At 46.9% G+C, this 18,940-nt stretch overlaps 1 protein-coding gene across 2 annotated transcripts in view; it reads left to right on the forward strand.

Annotated features, from left to right (window-relative positions):
* The first annotated feature begins 8,502 nt into the window (after positions 1-8,502).
* Positions 8,503-18,940, forward strand: part of GOLM1 (golgi membrane protein 1) — a 98,019-nt gene continuing 87,581 nt past the window's right edge. The window contains exon 1 of one of the 2 annotated variants that reach the window (XM_047754604.1): positions 8,503-8,614. The gene's annotated coding sequence lies outside the window, so the exon portion shown is untranslated. Of the gene's footprint in view, positions 8,615-9,205; positions 9,341-18,940 lie in introns of those variants that run through there. The other variant, XM_047754603.1, reaches the window with a different exon arrangement.

The raw sequence follows: 18,940 nt of genomic DNA on the forward strand, positions 1-18,940 counted from the left end.
ACTGGCTCAAGTAAAATAGGGAATTTAATTGGCTGATACAACTGAAAATTCCAGGGATAGAACTGGCTTCAGATATGGCTAGATCAAGAAGATCAAATGAGGAGTTCCCATCGTGGCACAGTGGTTAACGAATCCGACTAGGAACCATGAGGTTGCGGGTTCAGTCCCTGCCCTTGCTCAGTGGGTTAACGATCTGGCGTTGCCGTGAGCTGTGGTGTACGTCACAGATGTGGCTCAGATCCTGCGTTGCTGTGGCTGTGGTGAAGGCCGGCAGCTACAGCTCCGATTAGACCCCCTAGCCTGGGAACCTCCATATGCCGCGGGAGCGGCCCAAGAAATAGCAAAAAGACAAAAAAAAAAAAAAAGATCAAATGTCATCATCAACACTAGACGTCAGTGTCTTGTGTTTTTCAATGTATTAGGCTGATGTCTCTATGTAATGGCCTTTAGAAGCTTATCTTCAAACACTATGAACTGCCGAGGTGGAAAAAAAGTTTTCTTTCCCAGAAAATGTCTGGTAAAGGAGTCTTATTGCCTTGACCTGGTCACGTGCCCATCTGCAAACCATCTGTGTCCCTGGAAGGGGACATTGTTTTAGTTTCCAGTGGCTTCTGTAACAAATTATCAAAACTGGGTGGCCTAAAACAATAGAAGTTTTATTCTGTCATGGTGAACAAAGGGCCGTGCTCTCTCCAAAGACTCTGGAGGAAAACCCATTGCTCCCTTCTTCCAGCTTCTGGTGGCCCCAGGCATTCCTTGACTTGTAGCCACATTGTTCCAGCCTCTGCCTTCTGTGGTCATATAACCTCCTCCTCTCTTCTGCCCCAAACACCCCCTGCCTTTCTTTTATAAGGACACCCATGACTGCATTTCGGGCCCACATGGATAATCCAGGATAAGCTCCTCCTCGCAAGGTCTTTACTTAATCTCATCTTTTGCATTACAGGATAATATTCATGGATCCTTGGGCGTAGGACATGGAAATATATCTTTTTAATTTTTTTGTTTTGTTTTGTCTTTTCTAGGGCCACACCTGCATCATATGGAGGTTCCCTGGCTAGGGGTCTAATCGGAGCTATACCCGCCGGTCTACACCACAACCGCAGCAACTCGGGATCTGATTCGTGTCTGTGACCTACACCACAGCTCATGGCAACATCAGATCCTTAACCCACTGAGCGAGGCCAGGGATTGAACCTGAAACCTCGTGGTTCCTAGTCGGATTCATTAACCACTGAGCCACGACAGGAACTCCTGGAAATATATCTTTGAGCATCGCTCTTTAGCTTACCACAGACATTTAGGATTGCAAAGTCAGTGAGGGAGTTCCTATCGTGGCCCAGCAGTAACAAGCCCAACTAATATCCATGAGGATATGGGTTTGATCCCTGGCCTCACTCGAGGGTTAAGGATCCAGCATTGCTGTGAGCTGCGGTGTAGGTCACAGATTCGGCTTGGATCCAACGTTCCTGTGGCTGTGGTGGAGGCCAGCAGCTGCAGCTCAGATTTGACCCCTAGCCTGGGAACCTCCATATGCTGCAGGTTTGGCCCTAAAAAGCAAAAAAAAAAAAGTCATTGAGAAGTTGTTCTCCAAACGGTGTGATGCTAGTATTCAAAGAGGGGGAAATCCGACTAGGAACCATGAGGTTTCGGGTTTAATCCCTGGCCTTGCTCAGTGGGTTAAGGATCCGGCATTGCTGTGAGCCATGGTGTAGGTTGTAGACATGGCTCGAATCCTGGGTTGCTGTGGCTCTGGCATAGGCTGGTGGCTACAGCTCTGATTAGACTCCTAGCCTGGGAACCTCCACGTGCCATGAGTGTGGCCCTAGAAAAGCCAAAAAGGAAAAAAAAAAAAGAAGAAGAAGAAGAAGAAGAAGAAGGGGAAATGGATGCTGAAAAGCAAACATGCCAAGAGGTTTACAAGGACTTCCTATTCTAGTCCATTCAACCATATTGTGCAGTTAATATGCGGAGAGCACCCCAATGTCCTGGGCACTGTGTTGCCCACAGGAGCTTGTGGTCCAGTCTGGAGTATTTACCCAGCAACTGGATAAATGTCAGTGCTGGAAACCACGCTAATAGAGTCCCTTCCCTTGGGAACTTTATGGACTTTGTGGGCAGAATGTGGTGGGTGCTATGAGAGTTGTTTCTGACACAGGTTTTGGAGCTGAGTTGTGAGCAAAAGCAGGGAAAGGGGACCTTTGAGGCAGAATAGCAGAGCAATGCTGGTCTGTGGGGAGCGCAGGACAGTGGCTAGTATGGGAAGAGGAAATTTGAACAGATAGCCTTGAACACTAAACTAAGATTCTGTATGGGCAAGGAAAAGCCATGCCATGGGAAGTTATTAAAGACAGGGGTGATCTGACCAGATTGATTTGGAGGAGAAATTCCAATATCATACAAAATGGTTTGCTGAGGAGTTCCCGTCATGGCGCAGTAGTTAACGAATCCGACTAGAAACCATGAGGTTGCAGGTTCGATCCCTGCCCTTGCTCAGTGGGTTAACGATCCGGCATTGCTGTGAGCTGTGGTGTAGGCTGTAGACGTGGCTCGATCCTGCGTTGCTGTGGCTCTGGTGTAGGTTGGTGGCTACAGCTCTGATTTGACCCCTAGCCTGGGAACCTCCATATGCCGAGGGAGCGGCCCAAGAAATGGCAAAAAGACAAAAAAAAAAAAAGGTTTGCTGAGGCTAAGGTAGACCGTGAACCCTTGGGTCTACCTTTCTATCTGACTACATTTCTCTCTTACCCTCCCATCTACAGGGACTCCGCAGTCCAAACTGGTCTCCTTGCCATTTTGCGTCACGCTTTTCTCTTTCTAACCCTGTCATCATGCTGGTGTATTTTTCTTTTATAAAACCATCTACCCTTCCAGGCCTGTGTCAGGCTCCTGCAGTGCACGGAGGGCAGCAGTAAGCTACAGAGGCTTCCCCTGGCAGCCCAAGCAGTTTTGCAGCAGGGTGTCTCCAGTGAGAAACCAACCCATGAACAGATTTTCTGGGTGACTTTAGGTGATTCCTCCCATCCTTGTTTGTTTGTTCGTTTGTTTTGCATTTTAGTGCTGCACCTGCGGCATACAGAAGCTGCCGAGCTAGGGGTGGAATCGGAGCTACAGCTGCCGGCCTACACCACAGCCACAGCAACGTCAGATCCAAGCCATGTCTGTGCCCTACACCATAGCTTGTGGCAATGCTGGATCCTTTAACCCACCAAGTGCAATCAGGGATTGAACCCTTTCCTCATAGATACTAGTCAGGTTCTGTTCCACTGATCCACAAATGAGAATTAATTCCTTCCTTCCTTCCTTCCTTCCTTCCTTCCTTCCTTCCTTCCTCTCTCTCTCTTTCTCTCCCTCCCTCCCTCCCTTCCTTTTCCTTCTGTCTGTCTGTCTGTCTTTCTTTATTTCATATCTACCCTGTTGCATATGGAAGTTCCCAGACAGGTCTTGAATCTGAGCTGCAGTTGCCGGCCTACACAACAGCCATTGCAATGGCAGATCCAAGCCACCTCTGTGACCTACAGCTCACAGCTCATGGCATACAGCTCACAGCTCATGGCAACACTAGATCCTTAACCCACTGAGTGAGGCCAGGGATCAAACCCACATCTTCATGGATACTGTTAGGTTCTTATCCAGCTGAGCCATAAAGGGAACTCTTATCATTTCATTTTTATTTTTTATTTTTTTGGCCATCCCATGGCATATGGATCTTCTGGGCCAGGGATTAGATCCAAGACACAGTTGCAACCTATGCTGCAGATGTGGCAACACGGGATCCTTTAACCCACAGGCTAGGACTCAAACCTGTGTTCTGGTGCTGATCCTGTTGTGCCACAGTGGGAACTCCTAGTGGCTATCCTTTCGGACAGCACATGTATAAAATGCACACAAGGCAAGGCCAGGGATCGAACCTGCATCCTCATAGAGACAATGTTGGGTCCTTAACCCACAGAGCCACAATGGGAACTCCTATTCCTGTGTGCCTTAGAGGCCTCTTTGCTTCTTATTAGCTAGATCCTCATTAGTCCCATCCCCTGCTATGCTTAATGATTCTTTGTATTAAACTTACCCTGTTTAAGTTACTTTGCGTTTTTTCTTTTTCATGATTAGACCCAAATTGATATACCACTTTTCTATATACCTCTGTTGTCCAGTATTGCAGCCACCAGCCATATGTGGCTATTGAGCATCTGAAATTTGGCTGGTGCCAAGGCAAGACTGACTTTTAAATTTAATTTAATTAAAAAAAAAAAAAACGAGTTCCCACTGTGGCTCAGCAGAAACGAATCTGACTAGCATCCATGAGGACGAAGGTTCAATCCCCTGCCTCGCTCAGTGGGTTAAGGATCCGGCGTTGCTGTGAGCTGTGGTGTAGGTAGCACGCAGATGCAGCTTGGATCTGTTGTTGCTGTGGCTGTGGTGCAGGCTGGCAGCTGTAGCTCCAATTCAATCCATAGCCTGGGAACCTCCATATGCCGAGGGTGTGGCCCTAAAAAGCAAAACAAACAAAGAAACAAAAAAACTGAGAGGTCCCATTGTGGTGCTGCAGAAATGAATCTGACTAGGAACGATGAGGTTGCAAGTTTGATCCTTGGCTTCACTCAGTGGGTTAAGGATCCAGCATTGCCATGAGCTGTGGTGCAGGATCCGGCATTATTATGGCTGTGGCATAGGCTGGCAGCTGTAGCTCTGATTTGACCCCTAACCTGGGAACCTCCATGTGCCACAGGTGCGGCCCTAAAGAGCAAAAAAAAAAAAAAAAACTGAAACAGTGCATGTTTTTTCCTTTTAAATACTTTATTGCATGTAAAATGTCCCATTAACATTTTATTATCTGTTGAAATAACATATTGAATATAGTGGTTTAAACAAAATACATTAAAATTATTTTCACTTGTTTCTTTTTATTTTTTTAATGTGGCTACTGGAAAATTATAAATTATATATGCAGCTTGAATTCTCTTTCTATAGGACAACGCTGTCCTACACCCATTTTCTGCAAAGTGCTTTTTTTTTTTTCAGGGCCGCACCTTTGGCATATGGAGGTTCCCAGGCTAGGGTCAAATCAGAGCTGTAGCTGCTGGCCTATGCCACAGCCACAGCAATGCCGGATCCAAGCCTCATCTGCAACCTACACTACAGCTACAGCAAGGTCGGATCCTTAACCCACTTAGCGAGGCCAGAGATCGAAACTGTGTCCTCATGGACGCTAGTCAGATTCGTTTCCACTGAGCCATGATGGGAATTCCCATTTTCTGCATAGTCTTTCCAGATTTTCCTCAATAGATATGGCTTCTGCCTCCTCCATTGCTCTTTGAATTTCTCTTAGGATGTTTATGGGGGACATTTGCTAGTTATTTGCCTGCCATTGTCCATTCTATCCCCTCTTTTTATACGCATCACAATCTCCTTTTGAGGAATTAGTGGCTGCATCTGGCTACAAAAAAGAGTTGTTCCTGCTAGCCTGGGAGTTGGGCATGGGATCAAATTCCTCCAACTGGAAGCTCCTTCCTGACACTTTGTATCTCGAGCAAGTGTTGCGAAGAAATGGCATCAATTGAAGGTTCTATTTCTTAAAGACGCCCAGCAGCGTGGCATATATACTACACTATCCGCTATGTCACTTTTGCAGTGACTTCTGCTTCCTAGCCTTCTGCAGCATCTAAGTTTTCCAAACTGATTAAAAATCAATCCATATAATTTTTCTGATTCTCACCATGGACTCTCGGAGACCCTGACATGTGCCCAATCAAATACTTTTTTCCTTAAGATTTATAAATGCTGTTTCTGTTGTTTGCAACAAAGCACTCAGATTGATTCTGCATTGTTGTTCTATTATGTCTCATGTTATTTCTAGCAAGTTCTAGGATATGGTGAAATTCCCAGAATTGCGGGATAAACTGAAGACTCAGGTTTGAGAAGCACAGGAACCAGCCCCACAGACCTACAAGCCAAAATTGATGGCTGTCACCACAGAGATAAGTACATATCAGTCTTTTTAACTACTTTTTTTTTTGTCTTTTTGCCATTTTTCTTGGGCTGCTCCTGCGGCATATGGAGGCTCCCAGGCTAGGGGTCCAATTGGAGCTGTAGCCGCCGGCCTACACCACAGCCACAGCCACGCTTGATCCGAGCCGCGTCTACGACCTACACCACAGCTCACGGCAACGCCAGATCCTTAACCCGCTGAGCAAGGGCAAGGATCGAACCGCAACCTCATGGTTCCTAGTCGGATTGGTTAACCACTGAGCCATGACGGGAACTCCTTTGTCAGTCTTTTTAAAGCATTGTGTCCTCGCTTTGTTCATCCCAGAAACAGAGTGTAATGACGGTAGGGTCTGTGGTAGGCAAAATAACAGCCCATCAAGGTGTTCCTGTCTTAATCCCTGAAACCTGTCAAAGTTACCTTGAATGGCAAAAGGGCCTTTGCAGAGGTGATTAAATTAAGGACCCACGCTAAGGAGATTATCTTGGATCATTTGGGTGGAACCAATGGAATCACAAAGGTCCTCAAAAGTGAAGCAACTTGGAGTTCCTGTCATGGCTCAGCTGAAACAAATCTAATCCATGAGGAGGCAGGTTTGATCCCTGGCCTTGCTCAGTGGTTTAAGGATCCAAAGTTGCTGTGAGCTGTGGTGTAGGTCGCAGATGTGGCTCAGATCTGGCATTGCTGGGGCTGTGGCTGTGTCCGTGGCTGTGGCCAGTGGCTACAGCTCCGATTCGATCCCTGGGAACCTCCATATGCCGTGGGCGTGGCCCTTAAAAAAAAAAAGCGAAGAAACTTTCTCAGCTGGATCTGAGAGAAGTGACTATGGAAGCAGGATTAGAGAGGTATTCCTGATTTTGAAGATTGCTGGTTTGGAAAATAAAAGAAGCGGGTTATGAGCTGAAGAATGCACGCAGTCTCTAGACACTGGAAAAGGCAATGAAATGGATCTTCTTGAGAGCCTCTGGAAAGGAATGGAGCCCTGCTGACACCTTGGTTTTAGCCCAGTGAGATTTTTGACCAACAGAACTGTGTCATTTTAACTCTAGGTGTGTGATAATTTGTTAGGGCAGCAAATAGAAAACAAATACAAAGGGTCTACCCCTTGAGCTGCAGAGGACATCACTTTGATTGACAGCCCAACCAAGGCTATATCCCTTGGAGAGCGGGAGATAGGTGCCTGTATGGAAATCAGGTGCCATTAGCTAGTGAGGGAAAGGATGCTGAACAGACAAAACCGGTGCCACTGCCACCAACCCCCATTGGCCCTGTGCACATTGTTTAATCAACATCTCTCCAGCAGAATTTTTAAAGTCAGCAACTGACTAGGTCAAACCCTCTGGGTGAGAAGACTTGAGGAAATAGAAGAGAGCTTTATAAAGAATGTAAATCCTTTTACATATGCACTATTGCATATATAAGTATTGTCTCTTAAAAGAACTTCAAAAGAATGTCTTAAAAATTCTCAATTTCGTCATGAAGATTCTTATAAAGCTTGAAAAGGGCTGATTCTCTCTCAGTGAAGATGTAGTTAATGTAGCCAGCTTCCCTAGTACCTAGACATGTGGACCTCTTCCATAAAGTGCTTAAGAATTACTGACTTCATCACTAATTAGCTGTTGATAAATGAGCAACACTAATGGAGACCTACTTAGAGGCAAATGAGATGGAAGTTACAGTCCACAATCTAAGAAGGCACAACATTACTAGGAGAGCCAAAAGGGGCAATGAGGGAAATTACTGTTCTTGTCCCAAAGCCCTGATTTTAGACACTGAAGGTCAGCACCAAGAGCTTCAAGTCAAACCCTCAGAAAAGCCAGGTCTCAGGGGCAACAACACACTCTCAGCTTTTGAACACCTGGTGTGCCCAGCTGGCAGTCTAACAACAGGCAATGAAAACATCATATTGGACTCTACAGAAAATGACTCCAAAGGGGTCATTATTGCCAGCTCATTATTCAGGTAAAAGATTTTGGCTCATAAAGATACTCATCCTGAAGTTAAGGAGACCCATGCTCAGGTGGTACTAAAGCATCTTGGTCACCATTTTCAAGATAAGCCTGTTTGGGTGGAAAACAATTTTGGCTGTGAGCATCCCCTCAGGAGCATGTCCCTTTTTCTTTGGCGTTGGGATTTGGGGCAGGTGAGCCAAGGGGCTCTTTTCCCAGGCACCAGAGCGAGGTAGATTCAAAAAGAGCTGATTCTAGGGAAATGATTTCAATCCTGGCCATATGTTAGAACTATCAGGGAAGCCTTCAAACAAAAATACCAATGCTCAGGCTCAGAACTCCAGAGGTGGGACCCTGGCAATACTCTAAGAGCTCCCAGATAATTCTAACGTCTGACTAGCGCTGTCAGGGTTAAGAACCACTGCTTTAGAATTTTCCAGTATCGTTATTCCATCGGTCATTAGTCCCGTGCCATCATCCTCTCAGGCAGGTGTGGCTCAACAACGCTTCTCAAACTTCCGTGTGCCAAAGGGGCACCAGGGCAGTGTTTACAAATCAGACTCCCAGTCTCCGTCTGCAGGGAGTTCTAGAGACTCCCGCTTGCGCAGCGCCCAGCAATCTTCGTTTTATCTGGGGCTTGCGCTCGGAGGGTCGCAAACCGACAAATTAGCGCTGAGAGGTAACAGCCGTGGGGAGGTCAGGGCTACATGGGAAGGGCTGGTGGAAGAAAAAAGGCACATTGGTGAGGAGATTCCCTAGAGACCCGTCTTTCCTCGGTCCCTCTACGCTGGGCGGTTTGGCCCGGGACCACTGAAAAAGGAGACGTGAGCGCGGCCAGGAGTGCGGCGCTGGGTGTGGTCGTCTCTGGGTTCCGGAAAATTCCTTCGGGGCGGGGGTGGGCCGCGGGGGTAGGATGCGGGGTGGGGTGGGTAGGTGGTCTCGCTAGGTCCCTTCCCTCCGCCGCCGCTTCCCACCCTAAGCGCGTCCTTCGGAAGCATCGGGACCGCGCAATTCTGCTCTCGAACCGCGTCCCGAAGACACGCCGGGAGCTACTGCAAGGGGTTGGGCAGGGGCGGCGGGGAGGGGGCGCGCTGGGATTGTTCGGCTCCCGCCGAGGGGCGGCCGCGGGCCCGGGTGCGCGCACCGTGGGGCCGGCGTCCGGGCGCAGCCCCGGCCTCGCCTCCTCCTCGCGCTCGCGGCGCCGCCTCCCTCCCTGCGCCGGCGGCGCTGCCCGGGGGCGGGGTCTCGCGGCTGCGGAGGCCGGAGACGCGGCGGCGCTGGGCGCCGCGCTGGGCACTGGGCTCGGAGCAGGCGGGAAGCGAGAGGCCGGCGGCGGGAGGGCGGCTCGGGCGGCCTGGAAGCCGGGTCCCGCAGCACCAAGGGGCCGCCAGAGCTTCGGCCAGAGGTGAGTGGGCGGCGCGCGTGCCCGGCGTGCCCTCTGGCAGCCTTCTCTCTCCTTGTCCCTCCTCGGTCCCGGGCCCGCGCTGAGGGACCCCGCGCCGGGCCCCGGAGACACCCCCCCGGCTGGCACCTGGGCCGCAGCCTTTTACTGAAATAGGTTCGGGGTGGGCTCTGCATCTCCCCGCGCCGGAGCTTCTTTCCCGGGACCGCCCCGACCCGCTGGGCTGCCCTGTGGAGGCCGGTCTGGGGAGATGCGGGGCCTCGCTTTTTGTTCTTAGCTGTGTCACGCGCGTCGGGATCCAAAGTCAAAAGCGTGCATCCCCAAAGTCGCGCTAGGACCAGCGGTGCGGGCGTGATTGACGCGCGGGGAGGGCGGGCTGGCTCCGCCGCTCATCTTCTTCTCTTTCCCCTCCGCCCCGGTCGCGCTCGGGCCGCCGCGGTGCCCACGTTGGCAGCGGTCGCGCCCTGGCAGGTGACCGGTAGCCTGACGCCCGGTCCTGGGGCCTCGAGGTGCCGAACTCCTTTGAAGCCTGCCTCAGATTTGCTTTAGGTTCTCTTCCGTACGTACCTGTACCTTTGGCGGTGTTGGGGATTCACAGAACTTTTGCTCTGCTGGAAAAATAGTCTCCTGGGTTGACATACTCTGTATACCTCACGCCCTATTTAATATTTGTAATGATTTTTGTGTGTATGTGTGAAACAAAATAGGCGAAACACCTATTTTGATGAATGTTCTTTTTAGCGGAATTTAAGTATGATCGTATTTAGTGTGTCATGATGCTTCTGATTAATTTCAGAGATCCCGTTTCCAAATGTGCCAAACCAAACTTGTGTGGCTTTCACGGTTTTGAGATTTTCTTTGTCTGGTTTAGGGTCTCCAAGGCCCAGTTGCCCTAAATTGTGCACATGTTGGGGGACATTCCTGGGGACAGAGTAAGATGCCCAGGAGCCTGATGAAGTACTTAGGTTCTAGAGTGACTCTGGCTCACGGCCATGAGATTGACTCAAATTTAGGTAGTTGTCATATTTTTGAATTTTTTGTAGCATGGGACCTCGGGAGCAGTGGACTCTTGTCCGTCCTTGTGGGTCTCCTAGGGCATCCCAATTCCTATGTTTGTTATAGAAGATTAAGCTTATGCTTTTGGGAAGAATACTTTTTATTTGTAGACAGAAACGAGTCACTCGCTAAGACTTTTTGTTCCTAGGTCAGAACTCAATTTTTTTTTTTTTGGTTTGTTTTTGTCTTTTTAGAGGCGCACCCCCCGCATATGGAAGTTCCCAGGCTAGGGGTCGGATTGCAGCTACATCCGCCGGCCTACACCACAGCACAGCAAAGCCAGATCCGAGCTGTGTCTTCGACCTGCACCACAGCTCACAGCAACACCGGATCCTTAACCCATTGAGTGAGGCCAGGGATGGAACCTGCATCCTCACGGATACTAGTCAGATTGTTTCTGCTGAGCCACGATGGGAACTTCAGAACTCAGTTTTTAAGGTGTCTGTGACCAAAAGGCATTGAATTCTTAGGATGTTTAAAGAAAACAGGTTGACTGCTCAAGATGTATTTTGTTCTACTGTGGAGATATTATCCCATTTTTTTCTTTCCCATTGATTTTGCTGAAAGATGAGAGACCAAGGATGAGAAGAGGGAATGCTGGGGGGAGGGGTCAGATTTCAAGGACTTTGCACTTAGGCGCTACGGATGCCTTCCTCTTTCTAATTCCAATTAGGAAAATTCTAATTTTCCTCTTCCCTAGGTCCAGTTGTTGATGAGGAGGTGAAAAGATTTTGCATTTATATTGTTTGGGTTTTTTTTGAGGGGTGGGGCTGAGACAGCTGTGAGGATGTTGAGGGAGTTTGGCCCAGGGCTACTTTCGGTCCATTTATGCGGCCACTTTCCCCCAGCAGGGAGGGAACTGCTGACCCCACTGAAGGTCCTGCGAACCGTGAGGCTGGCTTTCTGCATGCAGAACACAAAGGGTATCAGGGTAGAGCCTGGGGAAGCTGCCTGGGGGGAGAGTGGAAGGTGGGGGTGTCACTCTCGCTGGCTGTGCTGAGTGGGAACAGGATCCTGTGACAGACAGTTTAGTGCAGGGGAGCTTGAAGGCAGCGTAGTCCCTGAAGACCAGCCCTGCTTCTAAAGAGGCCTGGCATGGCCATGAGAGGGGGAGGCAGGGACAGGGAGGAGAGTTGTGTAATTGGTATTATTACTTGTTTTCCTTCACAAAAAATAAGTTGCCTTAAGAAAAGATGGATTTCTTTTTTAACGACCTAACATAGGAAATAACATCCATAATTGGGTTAAAAAAATAAGCACTTCTTTTCTTTTTTTAAAAAAAACTTGGTTAAAATTATTTTCTAAAGATTTGCAAAACTAGAGGGAATGGCCTTGATATGCTCTCGCATTCACCCGAGCAAAGTGTGAATTGCATTTCACCTGCTCCCGGAGACGGTCCCAGATGGTGGTTATTTTCTTTTCTAGACTTTCCCGAGTTACCGATGAAATTACCTTGAAAAGAGAGACTTGGCTTGAAGTTTTAAGGATTATTTCCTAAATTCCCAGAGAGTCTACTTTGCTTTCATAAAGAAATCTCTCACAGTTTCAGGGGAGAAAAAAAATACATGCCTTCTCAGGTTTTTACAACATTTCAATCTTATTTTCCTTTTAGGCTGCATTAATAGAACTTTCTCTAGTTGAGATTTTTGAAGATTAATTAGTGCCTGACCAACCAGAAGAATATATATGTAAAGATATGTGATTATAGAGAGTTCTCGTTGTGGCTCAGTGGTTAACGAACCTGACTAGGAACCATGAGGTTGTGGGTTCAATCCCCGGCCTTGCTCAGTGGGTTAAGGATCTGGCGTTGCTGTGAGCTGAGGTGTAGTTTGCAAAAGCCGCTTGTATCTCATGTTGATGTGGCGTAGGCTGGTGGCTACAGCTCCGATTAAACCCCTAGCCTGGGAACGTCCGTATGCCACCGGAGTGGCCCTAGAAAAGGCAAAAAGACAACAACAACAACAAAAAAAGAAAGATATGTGATGATAGTGATATATATTGTAGTGTGCTATGGGTTTCAAACTTTTTTTGGGCAGGGCTCATTCTCACTAGAAAAAAAAAATTTAACACCTAAAACTAATGCAGTGTAATATAAGTCAATTATGTCTCAATTAAGACCAATTTTTAGCATTTCTCTCTGTATGTTTGTTACTTATTTATACATTGTATACACATGCTATCATTGTATCCCAAGACCCAATGTACACTTAGGCTGGATTTATTGCTAGTGACAGTGGAGGTAAAACCCTTTTTCAAATACTCCTTGCATCTCCAGTCTTTTTGTTCTGGTTCTTGTCAGATCTGCGAACATCATTGTTGTTTTTTTCACTTGGTGATGCTGATTTTGGAGGGGCAGCAGTGCTTGATGCAAGATCTTAATTCTCTGCTCAGGAATTGAACTTGGGCAGCCCAGGTGAAAACCAGGAATCCCAGGTGAAAACCAGGACTCCCAGACACTGGCCTAACTAGAATTGCCCTGATCCTTGCCCCCTGTTGAAAGCAAGACTGTTTCAAGGAGGCAAAGACTGTGAAAACAGGTATAAAGTTTCTTAGAGGCACAGTACAGCATGTGGGGGAGCACACAGAGAAGCAGTTTATTTAAGTCAGAAGCAAGGCAGAAATACACACCCTAAAGAGGAGGTTGCCAGCGAGGTGATTTAAATCACTTATGTAGCACAGTTCTCCTGGGTCTTTGTTTGCCTTTGGCCAATTATTTTGTTTTATTTCTCAGACCTGACAGGGCACAGGGCCCTCCCCGATATGCATGCCCATCTTTTGGCCAAGATGGTTTACAGAGCAAAGGGTGCCAGGATGGTATCAGGACTTAACTATGGCCTGCCGCCGCCTCCCTTTTGACCCCCAGGAGTCTCACTGCGCAGGTGTAATTGGGGAAATCTCCTTGACCCCAGGAGTGATTGAAGCAGTCATCTTTTTACTCTAGCGGATCTCAGCTCTGCAATTAACTTTTTCCTTGATGTGTCAAAGAAACTAGGCCCATTTTACTCAGCCTGACAAGTTCCAGCTGTTCTCAGCCCAGGGGCCCATCTACCTCCTACCTCAGTGCGGATCAGGTGAAGCTGATTCAGGGTGGGACGCGTCGCCTTCCCAACTTCAGCCTTGTGTTTGTGTTTGCTTTTATCCGTTTAGCTTTAATTTGTGCTTTTTGCAGGAACCTCAAAGCTTCCTATCCTCTGTGAGGTTTAGTTTAGATGTACTTTGTCAAGCTACCTCCTTGTGAGCGTGCCCAAGGTAAAGGAGGGCCTCAGGCACTTCAGAGGGCTGGTGACAGGTGACCCTCAACAGAGGGACTTTGCAAGGATGCAGTCAGAATCTGCTTTTATTAGCACTTTAGTAGTATATTGTGGTAGTGTAATTAGTACAGTGTAACAGAGTGTAAAATAATTAGTACATAATATATATTTAACTCATATGTAATATTTTAGTAACTCGTTGTATGTAATGTTTTTGTAATATAGTTGCTGTTCTACTTTTTGGAAAAAAATAAATGTAACTTCTAGGATCTTCTTTTTTAGCCCAGGTGGAGCGTCTTTTATACCTTTTGGGATGTACACATCCTGGTAGACAGCTAGTCTCTCACTTTAGCCTCAGACAATTCTTTCATTTGATCCTCAGAAGAACCTCATGAAGGCAGTTACAATTGAGCTCACCTTCCCCTTCCCTTTTTTTTTTTTTTTAAATGAGTAAACTGAGACTTTAAAAAGTTAATGCCATAGCAGTCCCTTTCAGTTAAATATTTACTTGGTGGCAAATAAATGCTCTCATTTAATTTTCACACCAGCCTTCGAAGACACCCCCAAGGTTGTGCTTGACAGATGAGCTCAGGAGGGTGGGAGGAGATGAGACTCAACCAGAAACGGGTCCTTGAGATCCCCTGCATGGCCTCTCAGTCACCTGCCCAGGGACCGGAGTCCTCTTCATGTCTGCAGTGGTGGGACCAGCACAGAGGAGAGCCTTGGATGTGTCCGAATAAGTTTATTTCTCTTCTTCATCATGCATACATACATATGATGTCATTGTTTTGTTTCATAGGAAGCTGTAAAAAACTGATTTAATCTGGGAATGCTAGAAATACAGCTTCAAAATTTGCTAATGTTACCATTGTATATCTTCCTAATATCTTTTTTTTTTTTATTGTTACTGTTTGGCTTTTGAATTAAAGATATACTCATTGAGGGAATTCCCGTTGTGGCTCAGTGGGTTAAGAACCTGACTACTATCCATAAGGATGAGACTTTGATCCCTGGCCTTGCTCAGTGGGTTAAGGATCCGGCATTGCTGTGGCTGTGGTGTAGGCAGGCAGCTGCAGCTCTGATTCGACCCCTAGCCTGGGAACTTCCATATGCTGTGGGTGCAGCTCCCCCGCCCCCCAGAAAAAGATATAATCACTATGGATAGAAATATGTATTGATGATATGTTTTTGAGTGTTTAAAATTTTTTTTTGAAAGAAATGGGACATAATAATTACTATTTTGTAACTTTAGGTAACAATTTTTATTTTGGTCATCTGTTGTTCCATACATGTTATCTCCAAGCTTAAAAATATCATTTTATTATTGCTTGTGATTCTGTGGGTTGACTGGGTGGGCTGCAGTCTTTTGAGACTCAGTTGGGCTGGGACTTCAAGATGGCCTGTTAACTGTAACCAGTTTTTGAAAGTATTGCCTTGGTGAATTATTGGACAGTTTTTTTAGGGCTGTACCCAAGGCTTATGGAAGTTCCCAGGCTCGGGATCTAGTCAGAGCTACAGCTGCAGGCCTACACTACAGCCCACTGCAGTGCCAGATCAGTAGGTTCACTGAGCGAGGCCAGGGATCCAGTCTGCAACCTCATGGTTCCTAGTTGAATTCATTTCTACTGCACCACGATAGGAACTCTGACAAAATTTTCATCTACTGATGATTGATTTAGGAGAAAAAAAAAAATCTTTAAACTGTGTCTGATGTCAGTGCTGTCAGAACTGGAGGGTCTAGCCCATCATTTCTTGCTGTCATTTGTATCTGTGTCACAGATAAACGATGCTGCATCTTTCCTCTGTGTTTTCTGTCTTAGTGAGAGAGGGTCCTGTAGAAGCTGTGTGGCTCTGGAATTTAGTGATCCCTTCATTCTGATTAAAGAGATACCATTGTTCACAGGTGAACAGTGACTTTGAGATGCCCAAAGGAAGGAAAGAACCAAGACTGAAAAGTCCCTTTATTCTTTTTAGGCCATCCCGCAGCATATGGAATTCCTGAGCCAGAGATCAGATCTGAGTCTCAGCTGTGAGCACACCAGATCCTCTAAGGCATTGTGCCGGGCTGGGGATTGAACATGTGTCCCGATGCTGCGGAGACCCCTCTGATCCCCTTGCGCCCCACTAGGAACTCCAAAAAGCCACTTTAAATGGCATCCATTTGGGGTTACTCTTTTCCTCTCGGGGAAGTAAAAAGACACCTTATTTCTCTAGGGCACACAGGAGTTGTTAAGTTTAGGAGACACGTTTACAACTGCAGATGGGAGGTGTGAGACAGTTGCAGGGGAAAAAAAAAAAAAGGCCAAGAAAGAGTTGGGGGCAAAACATCCCCAAACTCAACCTTTAACCAGCAGGGAACTCCAACTGTTTCTCCAGAGATAAACAACACGCCCCCACCAACATGCCTTTCTGCTTCTTGAAAAGAAATGAAGGCAGCCAGAACCAGATTCACTTGTCAGACTTGTCCAGTGAGAGGACAGTGGGTCTCAACTCTGACCTGCATCAGCATCACCTGGAGGGCTTTTGAACGCAGACCCCCCACGTCTCTGACCTGGTGGGGCTGTGGTGGACCAGAACATTCGCATTTCTCACATCCCCAAGAGATGCTGATACGGCTGGCTGGCCCAGAGACGGCGCTTGGAGAGCCATCCAACGAACCACAGCAGGGGGTGGCACACCTTTTCTGTAAAGGGCCAGGGGATGGTTTTACTTTATTAATTTTTTTTTAAGTTTTATGGAAGTAGAGTTGATTTACAAGGCTGTGATCATTTCTGCTGTACAGCAACGTGACCCAGTCATACATACACACATATCTATTTTCTCGAATTCTTTTCCCATGTAGATGATCACAGAATTCTACCAGGTAGAATTCTCTGTGCTGTACAGCGGGTTCCCACTGGCCAGTCATTCCATATACCTCCATATACGGGCATATACTGAAGATGCCAGTCCCAAGCCCTCACCTGTCCCCTTTGGTAACTGTAAGCTTTCAAAGTCTGTGAGTCTGTTTCTGTTCTGCAGGTCAGTTCCTTTGTATCCTTTTTTTAAAGATTCACATATAGGTGCTCTCATATTGATGCTTGTTTTTCACTGTCTAGCTTCACTTAGTCTGATAGTTTCTAGGTCCATCCATGTGGCCACAAGTGACATTCAGGTGATGATTTTAGGTTCTACACATCCTATGAGGTGTGTCGCAGCCGCTCAGTTCTTGTAGCCTGACAGCCAGAGACAATACATACATGGAACAGGCATGGTTGTGAACCCAATAGAAGTTGACGTATGGATACTGAAATTTTTATTTCATGTACTTTTCATGTGATGAAATATTAATTTTGATTTTTTTTTAACCACTAAAACCCTTATAGTCTAGGCTTCCATGCACTGAACAGAAAGAAACAGGTGGCTGGCAGGAGTGAGCCCAGAGGCTGCAGTTTGCCAATGCCTGAACCAGAGGAGGAATTTGGGAAGAACGCCTACCAAGGTGTGGTCTTGGCATCCTTGGGGGAGGTGGCTCTTCTTCAGAAAATCAAGTGCTGGGGGAAAAAAAAAAAACCCAAACCAGTGGCATTTGGTTCTCCTTATTCATTTTCACTCATCTATCTCACTTTTGGGGAATTTCACTGCATAATACTAAATGTGCACATTAGTTTTTAGTTTTTTCTTTTTAAAACATTGAGTATAATTAACAGCATATTAGTTTTACATGTACAGTGTAAGGATTCAATATTTATTGAGACATGCTCACTGCAGTAAGTCTAGTTAACATCTGTTACCATTGTAGTTAGAAAAAGCTTTTTCTTTTTTGGTCTTTTTAGGGCTGCACTCAGGGCATATGGAGGTTCCCAGACTAGGGGTTGAATCAGAGCTGCAGCTGCCAGCCACAGCCACACAGGATCTGAGCCGTGTCTGTGATCTACACCACAGCTGTCACAGCATTGCTGGATCCTTAACCCACAGAGCAAGGCCAGGGATCGAACCCACGTCCTCATGGATACTAGTCGGGTTTGTTAACCACTGAGCCACAGCAGGAACTCTACAAAAAGCTTCTTTTCTTTCTTCTTTTTTTTTTTACCTTTTCTATGGCCGCTCCCGTGGCATATTTGACCCCTCCCAGGCTAGGGGTCAAATCAGAGCTGTAGCCACCGGCCTACACCACAGCCACAGCAACGCCAGATCCAAGCCGTGTCTGTGACCTACACCACAGCTCATGGCAACACTGGATCATTAACCCACTGAGCAAGGCCAGGGATCGAACCTGCAACCTCATGGTTCCTAGTTGGATTCGTTAACCACTGAGCCACAACGGGAACTCCGAAAAAGCTTTTTTTTGAAATGAGAACTTTTCAGATCTGCTCTCCTAGCAACTTTCAAATATGGAGTATAAAAAAAAAAAAGTTCCTGTCATGGTGCAGAAGTTAAGGACTCCGACTAGGAACCATGGGGTTTCGGGTTCGATCCCTGGCCTCTCTCAGTGGGTCGAGGATCTGGTGTTGCTGAGAGCTATGGTGTAGGTCACAGACACAGCTCAGATCTGGCGTGGCTGTGGCTCTGGTTTAGGTCGGTGTCTATAGCTCCGATTAGACCCCTAGCCTTGGAACCTTCATATGCTGTGGGTGAGACCCTGAAAAGACAAAAAGACTATATATATATATATATATATATATATATATATATATATATATATATATATATATATATATACTATAGTGATCATGCTGTGAAGGTTTTTTCCTTCTAAACCATTAGTTTCTAGAACTGAGGAAAAATTGAGGGTTGGGAAAGTGAGAGGAGGGGACTCTGTACTTTCTAGGTTGATTTAAAAGCAATTTAAGGAGAACGCAGTGGACTTGTCTTTTAACCCTTGTGGTTTAGAGCAGGAGTTGACACACTTTCCCTAAGGGGCTAGCTAATAAATACCTGAACTGGTTATGTTGTCAGAATAACCTTACCGGGAGATCTCTGACTCAACTGTTCCGTTCTGCCCTGTAGCCAGGAAGCAGCTGTGGGGCAGAGTATCTCAAGGGCTGGGCATGGCTGTCTTCCACCAAGCCTTAACTACCAAATGCACCACCGGTGGCCTCTGGGCCTTGGTGTGCTGTCCCCTGCTTCGGAGACATTCTTGGGATGGAGTAGACTGTCTAAAAAAATGTTGGGGACCGAGACCTTCGGAGACCTCGGCGCTGAGTGGGGTCTGAAGGCCTTGGTTACCAGCATTTCTCGGTCTGTTTGCTCACTGCGGTGGCTTCTGAACTCTGCAGGCCACCTCCGGCTCTGGGCTTCCTCCGTCCTGGGGAAG

The sequence above is a fragment of the Phacochoerus africanus genome, chromosome 12 (assembly GCF_016906955.1).
Source record: "Phacochoerus africanus isolate WHEZ1 chromosome 12, ROS_Pafr_v1, whole genome shotgun sequence".
In the NCBI taxonomy this organism is placed as follows: Eukaryota; Metazoa; Chordata; class Mammalia; order Artiodactyla; family Suidae; genus Phacochoerus; species Phacochoerus africanus.